Raw genomic sequence first — 13,179 nt, 5'->3', positions numbered from 1 at the left:
CGTTTAAATCAGAGCCTTAAGACATGTTGCCGTCATAAATTACGGTCCAAAAATTTCAGTAAATAACTCAAAGTTTTTCAATTTTCAAATTTAAGGAATAAGGTAATCCATTTTTCAGTTAAGTGTATTTGAAGACTGTATACTAAATTTCAGCCCTCTTTCTTTAATAGTTTCTAACCAGGGTATATCAAATCATCAAAAAAGTGCAGTTTAGGGTGATTCAAGTTAAAGATGGTCTTTGTACCTACTAGGCATAACACTAATGCATCCTAGGTTCATATTCATCTCGTTTCTGGTACTGTTTTCCCTCCTTTTTCCTCTTCTAATTCTTGCTTCTTTGATGAATTCTAACATAGATTTCTCTGCTTCGAAGTGTCTCCTACTTTCAATGTCAATTAACTTTCTTTGCATATTTAGTCCACCAGGCTCTCCCATCAATTCCATATCCTTAAACATTGTCACTGCACCATCACTGGATCACAGCGGAACATCCAGCACACATGTGTTTAACCCTACTAGCAGAGTTTCTGGTAACCGTTCCAATACACAGTCGTTAAAACCTTCATTTGTGTCTTACGAGTCCTACTATAAAGTTAATTCTCTAATAATCCTGTGTCACTAAGACATTAGAGACTAAAAATGCATAAAAACAGAAAAATTAGTAAAATTCGAGTGTTCAGCATCCGTAAAATGTCGGATTAAGGAAAGACATAGAAGCAATTCAGAGGCAGGCTGCTAGACTTGCTATTGGTAGGTTCGAACAAAACGCAAGTATTACGGAGATGTTTTGGGAGCTCACATGGAAATCCCTGAAGGGAAGGCGACATTTTTTTCGAGGAACACTATTGAGAAAATTTTGAGAACCTGCATTTGAAGCTGACTGCTCAACAATTATATTGCCTCCAACATACATTGCGCCTAAGGAGCACGAATATAAGATACGAGAAATTAGGGCTAGTACGGAGGGATACAGAGAGTCATTTTACCTCTGTTCTGTTTGCGAGTGAAAAAGCAAGGGAAATGTCAAGTAGTGGTACGGGGTACCGTCCATCACTTGCCGCCAGCTGGACTGCGGAGTTCAGATGTAGATGCATATGTAGATTCTGTTTTTAACAGTGCTGTCTCTGTGACATGAGGACGTCATCATGTGTGCAAACACTTTAAAATTCCCCTAATTTCTTCGACACAATTTCTTCAAAGTAAACTCTTTTTCGTGTCGAAAACTACAAAGAATTTCATAACACAAAAATTAAAAAGCTGATTTTGGATAGCTTTTCACTACTGGTCCCCTTAGAAGATACCGAACTTTGAAGAAACAAAAAAAAGACAGGATCGAATAATTACTCCTGTGTTCAGCCTCTTTTGTCGGCTTGAGAAACTGCCTTAGGGACTTTGCTGCTGTGGTTTTGTTTGTTGCAAACTTGGATACTTTACGTCAAAAGTCTCTAATCAAAAATGTCGTTTTCATCTTGCCATGTATACCAATTATCACTATCTCATTTTCAGCATCACAAGACAATAACAAGAACGACCTCGTGGTCGAAAGCAAGCAGTTGAACAGTTACGTCTTCTTCAGATATACAGAGGGACATTCAGAGCAGGCAGAATGAGGTGTAGACGAGAGAACGCAGACAGAGCAAGCACGTTTCCCCGTTCTCATGGCAACCTGTTTTCTCGGCAGGGAGGCGGCGGCGACGGCGGCGGCCGTGCCGGCTGGACGCAGCCGGGCTCTGAGGGTTCCTGCGGTCCCGCTACCACTAGCTGCTCCACGAGGACCACCCGGGGCAGGTGACGATGAAGCCTGCTCTGCTGACAAGTGAGTACTCTGGATCCGGGAATACTCACTCCTTTCTGTCAAACACTTGTTTAGCAACTGTGAGTCCTTTCGATTCTTTCACGTAACGTTATTAAAAAAGGCACTATTTATAATAATTTTACATGCAGTAATGTTACGGACGTGTTCAGCCCCTCATACCTCGTTTAATTTGGCTTTATATGCTGAGCCCTGCACAGTCATACCCTTGACATTTGTATATTAAATACACTACTGACCATTAAAGTTGCTACACCAAGAAGTAATGCAGATGATAAACGGGTATTCATTGGACAAATATGTTATACTAGAACTGACATGTGATTACATTTTCACACAATTTTGGTGCATAGATCCTGAGAAATCAATACCCAGAGCAACCACAACTGGCCGTAATAACGGCCTTGAACCTCCTGGGCATTGAGTCAAACAGAGCTTGGATGGCGTGTTCAGGTACAGCTGTCCATGCAGTTTCAACACGATACTACATTTCATCATGAGGGGGCATTGAGTCAAACAGAGCTTGGATGACGTGTTCAGGTACAGCTGTCCATGCAGCTTCAACACGATACTACAGTTCATCAAGAGTAGTGACTGGCGTATTGTGACGATCCAGTTGCTCGGCCACCATTGACCAGACGTTTTCAATTGGTGAGATATCTGGAGAATGTGCTGGCCAGGGTAGCAGTCGAACGCTTTATGTATCCAGAAACGCCCATACAGGACCTGCAACATGCGGTCATGCATTATCCTACTGAAATGTAGGGTTTCGCAGCGATCGAATGAAGGATAGAGCCACGGGACGTAACACATCTGAAATGTAACGTCCACTGTTCAAAGAGCCGTCAGTGCGAGCAAGAGGTGCGAACAAGAGGAGACGTGCAACCAATGGCACCCCATACATTCACGCTGGGTGATACGCCAGTATGGGGATGACGAATACGCGCTACCAATGTGCGTTCACCGCGATGTTGCCAAACACGGATGTGACCACATTATGCTGTAAACAGAACCTGGATTCATCCGAAAAAATGACGTTTTGCCATTCGTGCACCCAGATTCGTCGTTGAGTAGACCATCGCGGGCGCTCCCTTCTGTGATGCAGCGTCAAGGCTAACCGCAGCCATGGTCTCCGAGCTGATAGTCCATGCAGCTGCAAACGTCGTCGAACTGTTCGTGCAGATGGTTGTTGTCTTGGAAACGTCCTCATCTGTTGACTCAGGGATAGAGACGTGGCTGCACGATCCGTTACAGCCATGCGGATAAGATGCCTTTTATCTCGACTGCTAGTGATACGAGGACGTTGGGATCCAGCACGGCGTTCCGTATTACCCTCCTGAGCCCATAGATTCCATATTCTGGTAACAGTCATTTGATCTCGACCAACGCGAGCAGCAATGTCGCGATACGATAAACCGCAATCGCGATAGGCTACAATCGGACGTGATGGTACGCATTTCTCCTCCTTACAGGAGGCATCTCAACAACGTTCCAGCAGGCAACGCCGGTCAACTGGTGTTTGTGTACGAGAAATCGGTTGGAAACTTTCCTCATGTCAGCACGTTGTAGGTGTCGCCACCGGCGCCAACCTTGTGTAAATGCTCTGAAAAGATAATCATTTGCATATCATAGTATCTTCTTCCTGTCGGTTAAATTTTGCGTCTATAGCACGCCATCTTCGCGGTGTAGCAATTTTAATGGCCAGTAGTGTGTAACCAATTCGGAAGCTGGAGGTATTGATCACTCAATTGTCTCTGGTTCCAAGTTACGACAGTGTAAAGCACAACTCCTCTCCGAAGTGAGAAAGCTTGGTTTACAAGTATTACTCGGCTTACAATTAACAATCATAACGAAGATCTTAGTGTGTAATAAGATTTATTTTAGTTTGTAATTTTAAAATTTGACCACATATGAATAGAGAAGATGAAATCACCGATTTAGTAGTTAATATTAAACTATTTGTTTTAAACGAGTATTGACCTTACCAACATACTTACAAACGGTTTAGTAGAGAAAAACTGGATTACTACATTTGTGAACAGATACTAAGGTGCTTTCGCTTTTTTAATAATAAAGAAGAAATGTTTTTCAGTTACTGTGGAGTAATGTCTTCCCTGTTACGATGAAAAATGTAATTGTTCATAGCTAAGCAAAATAATTATCGATGGCTAAACAGTGTCTTCCAACTGAAGACAAAAGAAAGAAAGGTAACAGTGACATCCCAAACAAACGAATGACGTATTTATCTGCCACTGGTTTCTTGCCTGATCTCATCAACAACTTACGTCATACTTGTCTTCTGCTGTCTTACCTGTTCTTTATTCAGGGAATAATTCTTTATCCAGAGTAACACAGAGGAATTACTTTTTTCATGAGTACCAATTTGATTTCAAAACATGTTTTCCCTTCGTAATTAAAAATATAACATAGAAAAGAACACAGGACAAACGACTGACGATAGGCTTAATGCCGCAATTAGTCATATTAAAGTAAGTTGTTCGTTCTTGGATATTGTGACTTTGTTTGTTTCCATATAGTTCACTACGTTTTCAGTCTATAATCTATGATTAATGAAAATTATGGGTTTCATCTGCAGAAGAAAATTGTCGATAATAAGGAACTATTTACCACAACACCAAATTATTTGTCCTCGTTCGATGTACATATGTCGTCATTGTATCCTTTCAGTTTAATTTTCTTTTGTAAGATGTGGGTGTACGAAAATCTGTTTAAAAACGAGTACTGTTATATTTAGAGACGGAAGTCCAGTCCGAACAAAAGCAGAGATTTTGCAGAACATTATCTTGTTGAAGGTGAGTATAGATCACTGCTTTGTCGAGGATTAGGCCGAAGTACAATTCTCAGTGATTCTTCGCCCATGCTGAAGTATGTGTGTGGGAAAGTGGGTTGTGGTTCCAAAGCGCGGAGGTGATGAGGTTGTTCACCAGTTGATGTGGCCCAGTATGGGAGAGTGTTGTACGTAGTCTATGTAGGAACACATGATGTTGTCTTTTTATTTATTTTTTTTTTTGATGTTGCAGTGCCTGTGAGTTTCCGTATTACGATGCGAAGTTCCGTTGCAAATGCATGTACGTCCAAAGAATGGGGCACTGCGACGACTACAGCCGTTTATGAAATACGTTATTTGTGATACTGGACAACCATCAGCTGTAGAAATCAAAGATGACAATGAAAATTTGCACCTGACCGAGAGTCGAACCCGGATATGTGCTTGACCAAAGGAAGTTTGCAACGTACTTCGTACAGGCACTGCCGTATCGTGTTTGTCCGCCGACACAGGGCAAGCGACTTTCAACTAAACTGTCTCCCCCGTACAGGAATATCCATAATTTATGAGTGAATGCAGGCTGTAGACGCATGGTTGGCGGCATATGGAAGTCTGGGTTTTGCCATGAGTCATGCACTTACAGCCAAATGGCTCACTCGCGAAATCCGGGTTCGAGTCCCGGTCACGCACAAATGTTCATTGTCGTCATTCCATACTGATGGTTGTCCATATTTGCTTTTTGGTTGGTATTTCAGTTTAGTGACTTATTTCAGAATGACATGGAGGAATGCGCACTAAAGACCACCATGAGCAATTTACGTCGTTTTCTACAATTTTTGTTGTTGTTAGACACGCGTTGTATTTTGAGCAACATTTGCAAAAAAGTGGTGCAAATGGCTCTGAGCACTATGGGACTTAACAGCAGAGGTCATCAGTCCACTAGAACTTAGAACTACTTAAACCAAACTGACCTAAGGACATCAAACACACCCATGCCCAGGGCAGGATTCGAGTCTGCGGCCGTACCGGTCGCGCGGTTCCAGACTGAAGCGCCTAGAACCGCTCGGCTACACTGGCCGGCCAACATTTGCAGTACATACCGTTCTACCCATTTAGGTGCTGCATAATATCTTAAAGCTATTTGGAATATATTGTTAATTCTTCCGGTACAACTTTATTTACGTGAAAAACGCTGAACACTTACAGAAATAGTCATGTATATGTGGCAAGGTAAGCCTTGAAACATAAGGAGGTGTTCTACCACGTAACATGTGATATTTCCGTATGAACTAAGCTACTTTAATGTCTCAAAAGTTTTATCTCTCTTGAAAATGGAAATTAGTGTTAGTTTCCAATAGCTTATATTTCAAAATGTATTTAGCTTTTATCTGGTTTTAGAAAATCTGCTTGACTTTGTCTCGCTGATTAATACTGCTGTGTTCTAAATTAATAACGTAATTGATTGACTATTAAATACAGAACTGACAACTTTTTCTCGATTTCATTTAGTTCCTCGGTACATGACCATGCTCTACCTTGGAACATGTTTTCATATACGATAAACCTTAATTTCCCGGAGTAATTTTTGTAATTCCATAAAAAAAACTGGAGCACACAAAAACTGAACGCCATCACTTAAATTATCGGACAAGCGCGAGTCGTACCTGCGCTCGAAGTGTTCAGTACTTACTCAATAACGTAAAGAGTGAGTTTGGAATTATCAAAATACGTCACATGAAGGACGGTATATTTTGATTGGATTTACTTAAATGCTTCGCACTGGACTCGCATTCGGGAGTACGACGGTTCAACCCCGTGTCCAGTCATCCTGAGTTAGGTGTTCCGTGATTTCCCTAAATAGCTGTAAGCCAATGCCGGGACACTCCTTTGAAATGGCACAGCCGACATCCTTCCCGTCCTTTCCTAATCCGATGAGACCATATGACCTTGCTGTCTGATTTCCTCCCCCAGAACAACCCCACAGCTTAGAAGCTTAAACTTTTTGCACTACCAAGGGACTGTAGGCACAATGCAATACATCTTCCTGTTCCTGGAAAAAGGCGGTCGAAACAGACGGACTGACATACAGACAGACAACCAAGAACAAAAAGATATTTTCAAGTGTTATAATTAGAATTTAACATTTTTATGATTTTTTCCTTTATTTTTTTCTAAAACCTTTTGATTCTTGCTATAAAAAATGAAAATGTCGAGGGCCTCCCGATGAGTAGACCATTCGCCAGTTTCAAGTCTTCCGATTTGAGGCCACTTCGGCGACTTGCGCGTCAATGGGGATGAAATTATGATAATTAGGAAAACACAACAACCAGCCCTTGAGCGGAGAAAATCTCAGACCCAGCCGGGAACAGAAACCGGTCACTTAGGATGGACATTCTGTCGCGCTGACCACTCAGCTACCTGGGACAAACGCTTCTTCCCATATTTCATGATTATAGGGCAACGGGAAATCACCCACACATTTCTAACGTCAGTGCTAAGCGACTCTTGAGCTGGTATAAAGAGCGATGCCAATGTCGAACAAATGACTGGAAACGAGTGATTTCCTAATGCAATCCGATAGAAAAGTTTGCGTTTGCCTAGAGAACTTTACCTGCCATCATTTTTAGTGCCAGCAGTGAAGTACGTAGAAGGGATATTTTTCGTGATTTGTGTTTAGTCCCTTTATCGCGCTTATGAAAACGGCAAATGCAGGAAGAAATGGAGACATTTTATAAAATTGCCTGCTGCGTACAGTACAGGAACAAATCGGAGGCTCTGGTTGTTGGTGTCAGCATGTCATAAAGTGGCGTCTCTGAGGCAAGGGTTTGTGGAAGATGACATTCATGAAGTGAAGTGGTCTGGCCTACTGGCCTACCCAGAGTCCCGTCCTCAATCCAACACCTTTGTTATGAGTTAGATCGTCGACTTCGTTTTTGACGGTAGTGTCCATCATCACTGTGTGATGTCTGTTCTTGAGAAAGAATGGCATGGCATTCCTCCAGAAACAGTTCATACACCTCACTGAAAGTGACCCAAGAATTTATTCCGTCATGCAGGCGACAACACCACGGGGTACAGTAGTTGTGTCGAGTGCCGAAGTTCGACAAATCATTGTCAGTGAGCCTTTCTGATTCCACGTCGAAGGAAACCACAACAAAAATTACCGTGCTGACAATCCATGGTAGGTCACAAGTTGACGCTCCGTCCATGTGTAAACTTGTCTTATTGTAAAGAAGCCCTCTGTCTAACTGAAGGACCATAATATGGCTGTATATGCTGTACGGCCGAGCAGGTAACAAGTGTCTCCTCTCGAGCGCTAGTTGCACGGGGCCGAAGAGATCCTGCGTGGCGGTGAACTGGCCTTCCTGAACCCATCAGTGCCATTTTCGCAGGCAACAAACGTCGAACTGCTGTGCTGCAGCCTTGTCGCTGAACACTCTACTGCATTTTCAATAGCCCAAAATCATGCTGCTGTCGAACTGCAGTATGATCTTACAGACTTCTCTCTTTCTTATACGAAGCAAATTGCGATCTTCTCGCTGACAATGTACATCAAAATATGATTACTGAATGGGAACCCCGCTGTATAACCTTTACTCATTTAAAGTATATGTTTGATGAAACCGATTACTGTTTTGTGCAGTTGCATTGAAACGCATCATTTGCATAAACAACGTATTTAACGATTGGCACCAATTTAAAGTTTGTTGCGTGTCTCTCTTCACCCCCACGATATTGCAGTTATTATGGTCAGCAAAGTGTTTTATTACAAGCGATAGGGAAACGAAGTTAAAAAAAACTGTTAGCAAGCGAAGAGACGAGTAAGTGGCTGTATGGTCTACTTTCACAAAGTTTCTACGCATCCGGCGTATTTATCTGAAATAGGCTGAAAATGACAGTAATGATAATGCCCTCTCTCTTACTGAGAGTAGCAAAAAGTATTTCGAAAATCTGTGATTATGGGAGCTACTGCAATTAGCTTTTAGTCATTTGTATTTCTTTTACATTCCGTCTAATCCTGTGCATTTTTTACAACGTTGACCTCGTGTCTAATATTTTGTCGTTCTGTTTCCGATGCACTTTCCTAAAAGTTCAGTGTTCTTTCCGTATGAGAGTACTCATATTTAAAACAAATCAGAAGGTGTCGGAATGTATGCCGTGAACATATACAGACTGTTGTTGAATACATCACACTATTATGTGACGTCACAAGCCTCTGCGTTCCCTTCTATAGAGAGAAGAAAGATTCGATCTCTCCGTGTCTCTTTAAAATTTCTAATTTCGCTTTCTGTATCTTCATAAGCAGAACTGCGAAAAACAGAAAAGAAAAGGGCTCTCTCACGGACGTTATTAGAGAGCTCCCAGTACTCACCAACAATTTTTTGGCAAATTAACGGACTGCCACTTTTTACTTTGTCAGCTGTTAACGTTGTGATGTCTGCATGATTTACTTCATAATTTTCAAACATGTATCTTGTTATCCTCTCGGTAACTCCTGTTACATTAATGAAAATGATGTAGTAGTGTGTATAACAGAAAATTTATAATTGTACCACAATATATTCTTGAATTAGTCGTACGAGAAAAACCATCTATTCACTTACGAATCTTATTGTTACAATCACGTAATAGAGGCGAGGTCAACAGTATATGATACCGTAACTCCCGTGATGTGCTGCTATATAGATGTACGATATGTACCCCACTACTTTATAGAAAATCGAAAGTATCCATCTAGGATGGTGATCGACATGTACTATACACCTCTTAAGGAACCATAAATCTTAGACAGTATGGCGTAATTAGTGTATATTGAAGAGAGCGTACGCAGAATCCTTAGTCATATTAACCACGACGCTTAAGCATCATGGCTTATGCAGAGACCAAATTTATAGCCTAAACCGGCCCAATGAATGGTGTGTTTGTGTCTCAAAAAGCATAAATGTAAGGGAATTTCGCTCTCCGTAGTGCTTAATTAAAGAAAACTTTTGTTCCTGTAGTAAAGTAACAGAAGAACTGCACATTTACATGGATATGGTGTCTGTTATTTCGGACTTGTGATGGTGATGCGCGAGATAGTCTCCGCAGTCGCGCTATCTCGTGTGCCCTCGGTGGCTCAGATGGATAGAGCGTCTGCCATGTAAGCAGGAGATCCCAGGTTAGAGCCCCGGTCCGGGCACACATTTTCACCTGTCCCGTTGATATATATCAAAGCCCGTCGGCAGCTTAAGGTATTAATATAATTCTAAAGAGAAACTGATTTCTAAGTAAGTAGCAGTATGAATATTCCTAAGTGTCTGCGTGTCTTCGTAGTGAAAGTGAGTATTGAGAACTGAGCTACTGTGTATAAACGTTGTCGAAATAGTGGCTCACCTATGATTAATGGCGGAACCGAAGATTCATTTAAAGATCACCGAGATGCTATTCTAAGGAAACTAATTTTGTTCTTCATCAGTCTTCTGACTGGCTTGTGCGGCCAGCTACACTTTCCTCTCTTGTCTCAAAACCTTCAAGTAAGGGAAGCATTTTCACCCTACATCTTCAATTATTTGTTGGCGATATTCCAATCTCTCCCATCCTTGGGAGAGCCAGTCATGACAAAACTCTACCAGCTGGTGAGCAAGATGTATGAGACAGGTGAAACACCCTCAGACTTCAAGAAGAATATAATAATTCCAATCCCAAAGAAAGCAGGCGCTGACAGACGTGAAAATTACCGAACTATCAGTTTAATAAGTCACAGCTGCAAAATACTAAAGCGAATTCTTTACAGACGAATGGAAAAACTGGTAGATACGGACCTCGGGGAGGATCAGTTTGGATTCCGTAGAAATGTTGGAACACGTGAGGCAATACTGACCTTACGACTTACTTTAGAAGAAAGATTAAGAAAAGGCAAACATACATTTCTAGCATTTGTAGACTTAGAGAAAGCTTTTGACAATGTTGACTGGAATACTCTCTTTCCAATTCTAAAGTTGGCAGGGGTAAAATACAGGGAGCGAAAGGCTATTTACAATTTGTACAGAAACCAGATGGCAGTTATTAGAGTCGAGGCGCATGAAAGGGAAGCAGTGGTTGGGAAAGGAGTGAGACAGGGTTGTAGCCTCTCCCCGATGTTATTCAATCTGTATATTGAGCAAGCAGTAAAGGAAACAAAAGAAAAATTTGGAGTAGGTATTAAAATTCATGGAGAAGAAGTAAAAACTTTGAGGTTCGCTGATGACATTGTAATTCCTTCAGAGACAGAAAAAGGACTTGGAAGAGCAGTTGAACGGAATGGAAAGTGTCTTGAAAAGATGATATAAGATGAACATCAACAAAAGCAAAACGAGGATAATGGAATGTAGTCAAATTAAATCGGGTGATGCTGAGGGAATTAGATTAGGAAATGAGACACTTAAAGTAGTAAAGGAGTTTTGCTATTTAGGAAGTAAAATAACTGATGATGGTCGAAGTAGAGAGGATATAAAATGTAGACTGGCAATGGCAAGAAAAGCGTTCCTGAAGAAGAGAAATTTGTTAACATCCAGTATAGATTTAAGTGTCAGGAAGTCGTTTCTGAAAGTATTTGTTTGGAGTGTAGCCATGTATGGAAGTGAAACATGGATGATAATTAGTTTGGACAAGAAGAGAATAGAAGCTTTCTAAATGTGGTGCTACAGAAGAATGCTGAAGATTAGATGGGTAGATCACATAACTAATGAGGAGATATTGAATACCATTGGGGAGAAGAGGAGTTTGTGGCACAACTTGACAAGAAGAAGGGACCGGTTGTTAGGACAAGTTCTGAGGCATAAAGGGATCACAAATTTAGGATTGGAGGGCAGTGTTTAGGTTAAAAATCGTAGAGGGAGACCAAGAGATGAATACACTAAGCAGATTCAGAAGGATGTAGGTTGCAGTAGGTACTGGGAGATGAAGAAGCTTGCACAGGATAGAGTAGCATGGAGAGCTGCATCAAACCAGTCTCAGGACTGAAGACAACAACAACAACAACAACATTCAAATCTCCTGTCTTCCCTAAAGTTTTCATCCTCTATAGATTCATATATTATCATAGAAGTTACTCCCCGATGTCTTAATACTTGGCCTGTAATCCCGAGGGCCGGCCGGAGTCGCCGTGTGGTTCTACGCGCTACAGTCTGGAGCCGAGAGACCGCTACGGTCGCAGGTTGGAATTCTGCCTAGGGCATGGATGTGTGTGATGTTCTTAGGTTAGGTAGGTTTAATTAGTTCGAAGTTCTAGGCGACTGATGACCTCAGAAGTTACGTTGCATAGTGCTCAGAGCCAGACATGGTAATTGGATGTCTCTATAGGCCCCTGGGCTCAGCAGCTGTTGTGGCTGAGCACCTGAAGAATAATTTGGAACATATTTCGAGTAGATTTCCCAACCATGTTATAGTTCTGGGTGGATATTTTAATTTGCCGGATATAGACTGGGAGACTCAAACGTTCATAACGGGTGGCAGGGACAAAGAATCCAGTGAAATTTTGTTAAGTGCTTAATCTGAAAACTACCTCGAGCAGTTAAACAGAGAACCGACTCGTGGCGATAACATATTAGACCTTCTGGTGACAAACAGACCCGAACTATTTGAAACAGTTAATGCATAACAGGGAGTCAGCGATCATAAAGCGGTTACTGCATCGATGACTTCAGCCATAAATACAAGTATTAAAAAAGGTAGGATGATTTTTCTGTTTAGCAAAAGTGACAAAAAGCAGATCACGGAGTACCTGAGGGCTCAACACAAAAGTTTTGTCTCAAGTACAGATAGTGTTGAGTATCAGTGGACAAAGTTCAAAACCATCGTACAATATGCGTTAGATGAGTATGTGCCAAGCAAGATCGTAAGAGATGGAAAAGAGCCACCGTCGTACAACAACCGAGTTAGAAAACTGCTGCGGAAGCAAAGCGAACTTCACAGCAAACATAAACATAGCCAAAGCCTTGCAGACAAACAAAAATTACGCGAAGCGAAATGTAGTGAGAGGAGGGCTATGCGAGAGGCGTTCAATGAATTCGAAAGTGAAATTCTATGTACTGACTTGGCAGAAAATCCTAAGAAATTTTGGGTCTTATGTCAAAGCGGTAGGTGGATCAAAACAAAATGTCCAGACACTCTGTGACCAAAATGGTACTGAAACAGAGGATGACAGACTAAAGACCGAAATACTAAATGTCTTTTTCCTAAGCTGTTTCACAGAGGAAGACTGCACTGTAGTTCCTTGTCTAGACTGTCGCTCAGATGACAAAATGGTAGATATTGAAATAGAGGACAGAGGGATAGAGAAACAATTAAAATCGCTCAAAAGAGGAAAGGCCGCTGGACCTGATGGGATACCAGTTCGATTTTACACAGAGTACGCGAAGGAACTTGCCCCCCCTTCTTGCAGCGGTGTACCGTAGGTCTCTAGAAGAGTGCAGCGTTCCAAAGGATTGGAAAAAGGCACAGGTCATCCCTGTTTTCAAGAAGGGACGTCGAACAGATATGCAGACCTATAGACCTATATCTCTAACGTCGATCAGTTGTAGAATTTTGGAACACGTATTATGTTCGAGTATAATGACTT

At 41.6% G+C, this 13,179-nt stretch overlaps 1 protein-coding gene across 1 annotated transcript in view; it reads left to right on the top strand.

Annotated features, from left to right (window-relative positions):
• The window catches only part of LOC126267285 (uncharacterized protein C6orf132 homolog), a 285,985-nt gene that overhangs the window by 190,748 nt on the left and 82,058 nt on the right, over positions 1-13,179 (top strand). Inside the window, exon 2 of the mRNA XM_049972356.1 lies at positions 1,682-1,816. The gene's annotated coding sequence lies outside the window, so the exon portion shown is untranslated. The remainder of the gene's footprint in view (positions 1-1,681; positions 1,817-13,179) is intronic.

This window comes from Schistocerca gregaria, chromosome 4, assembly GCF_023897955.1.
Source record: "Schistocerca gregaria isolate iqSchGreg1 chromosome 4, iqSchGreg1.2, whole genome shotgun sequence".
NCBI lineage: Eukaryota > Metazoa > Arthropoda > Insecta > Orthoptera > Acrididae > Schistocerca > Schistocerca gregaria.
This window is presented reverse-complemented; position numbering and strand designations above follow the sequence as displayed.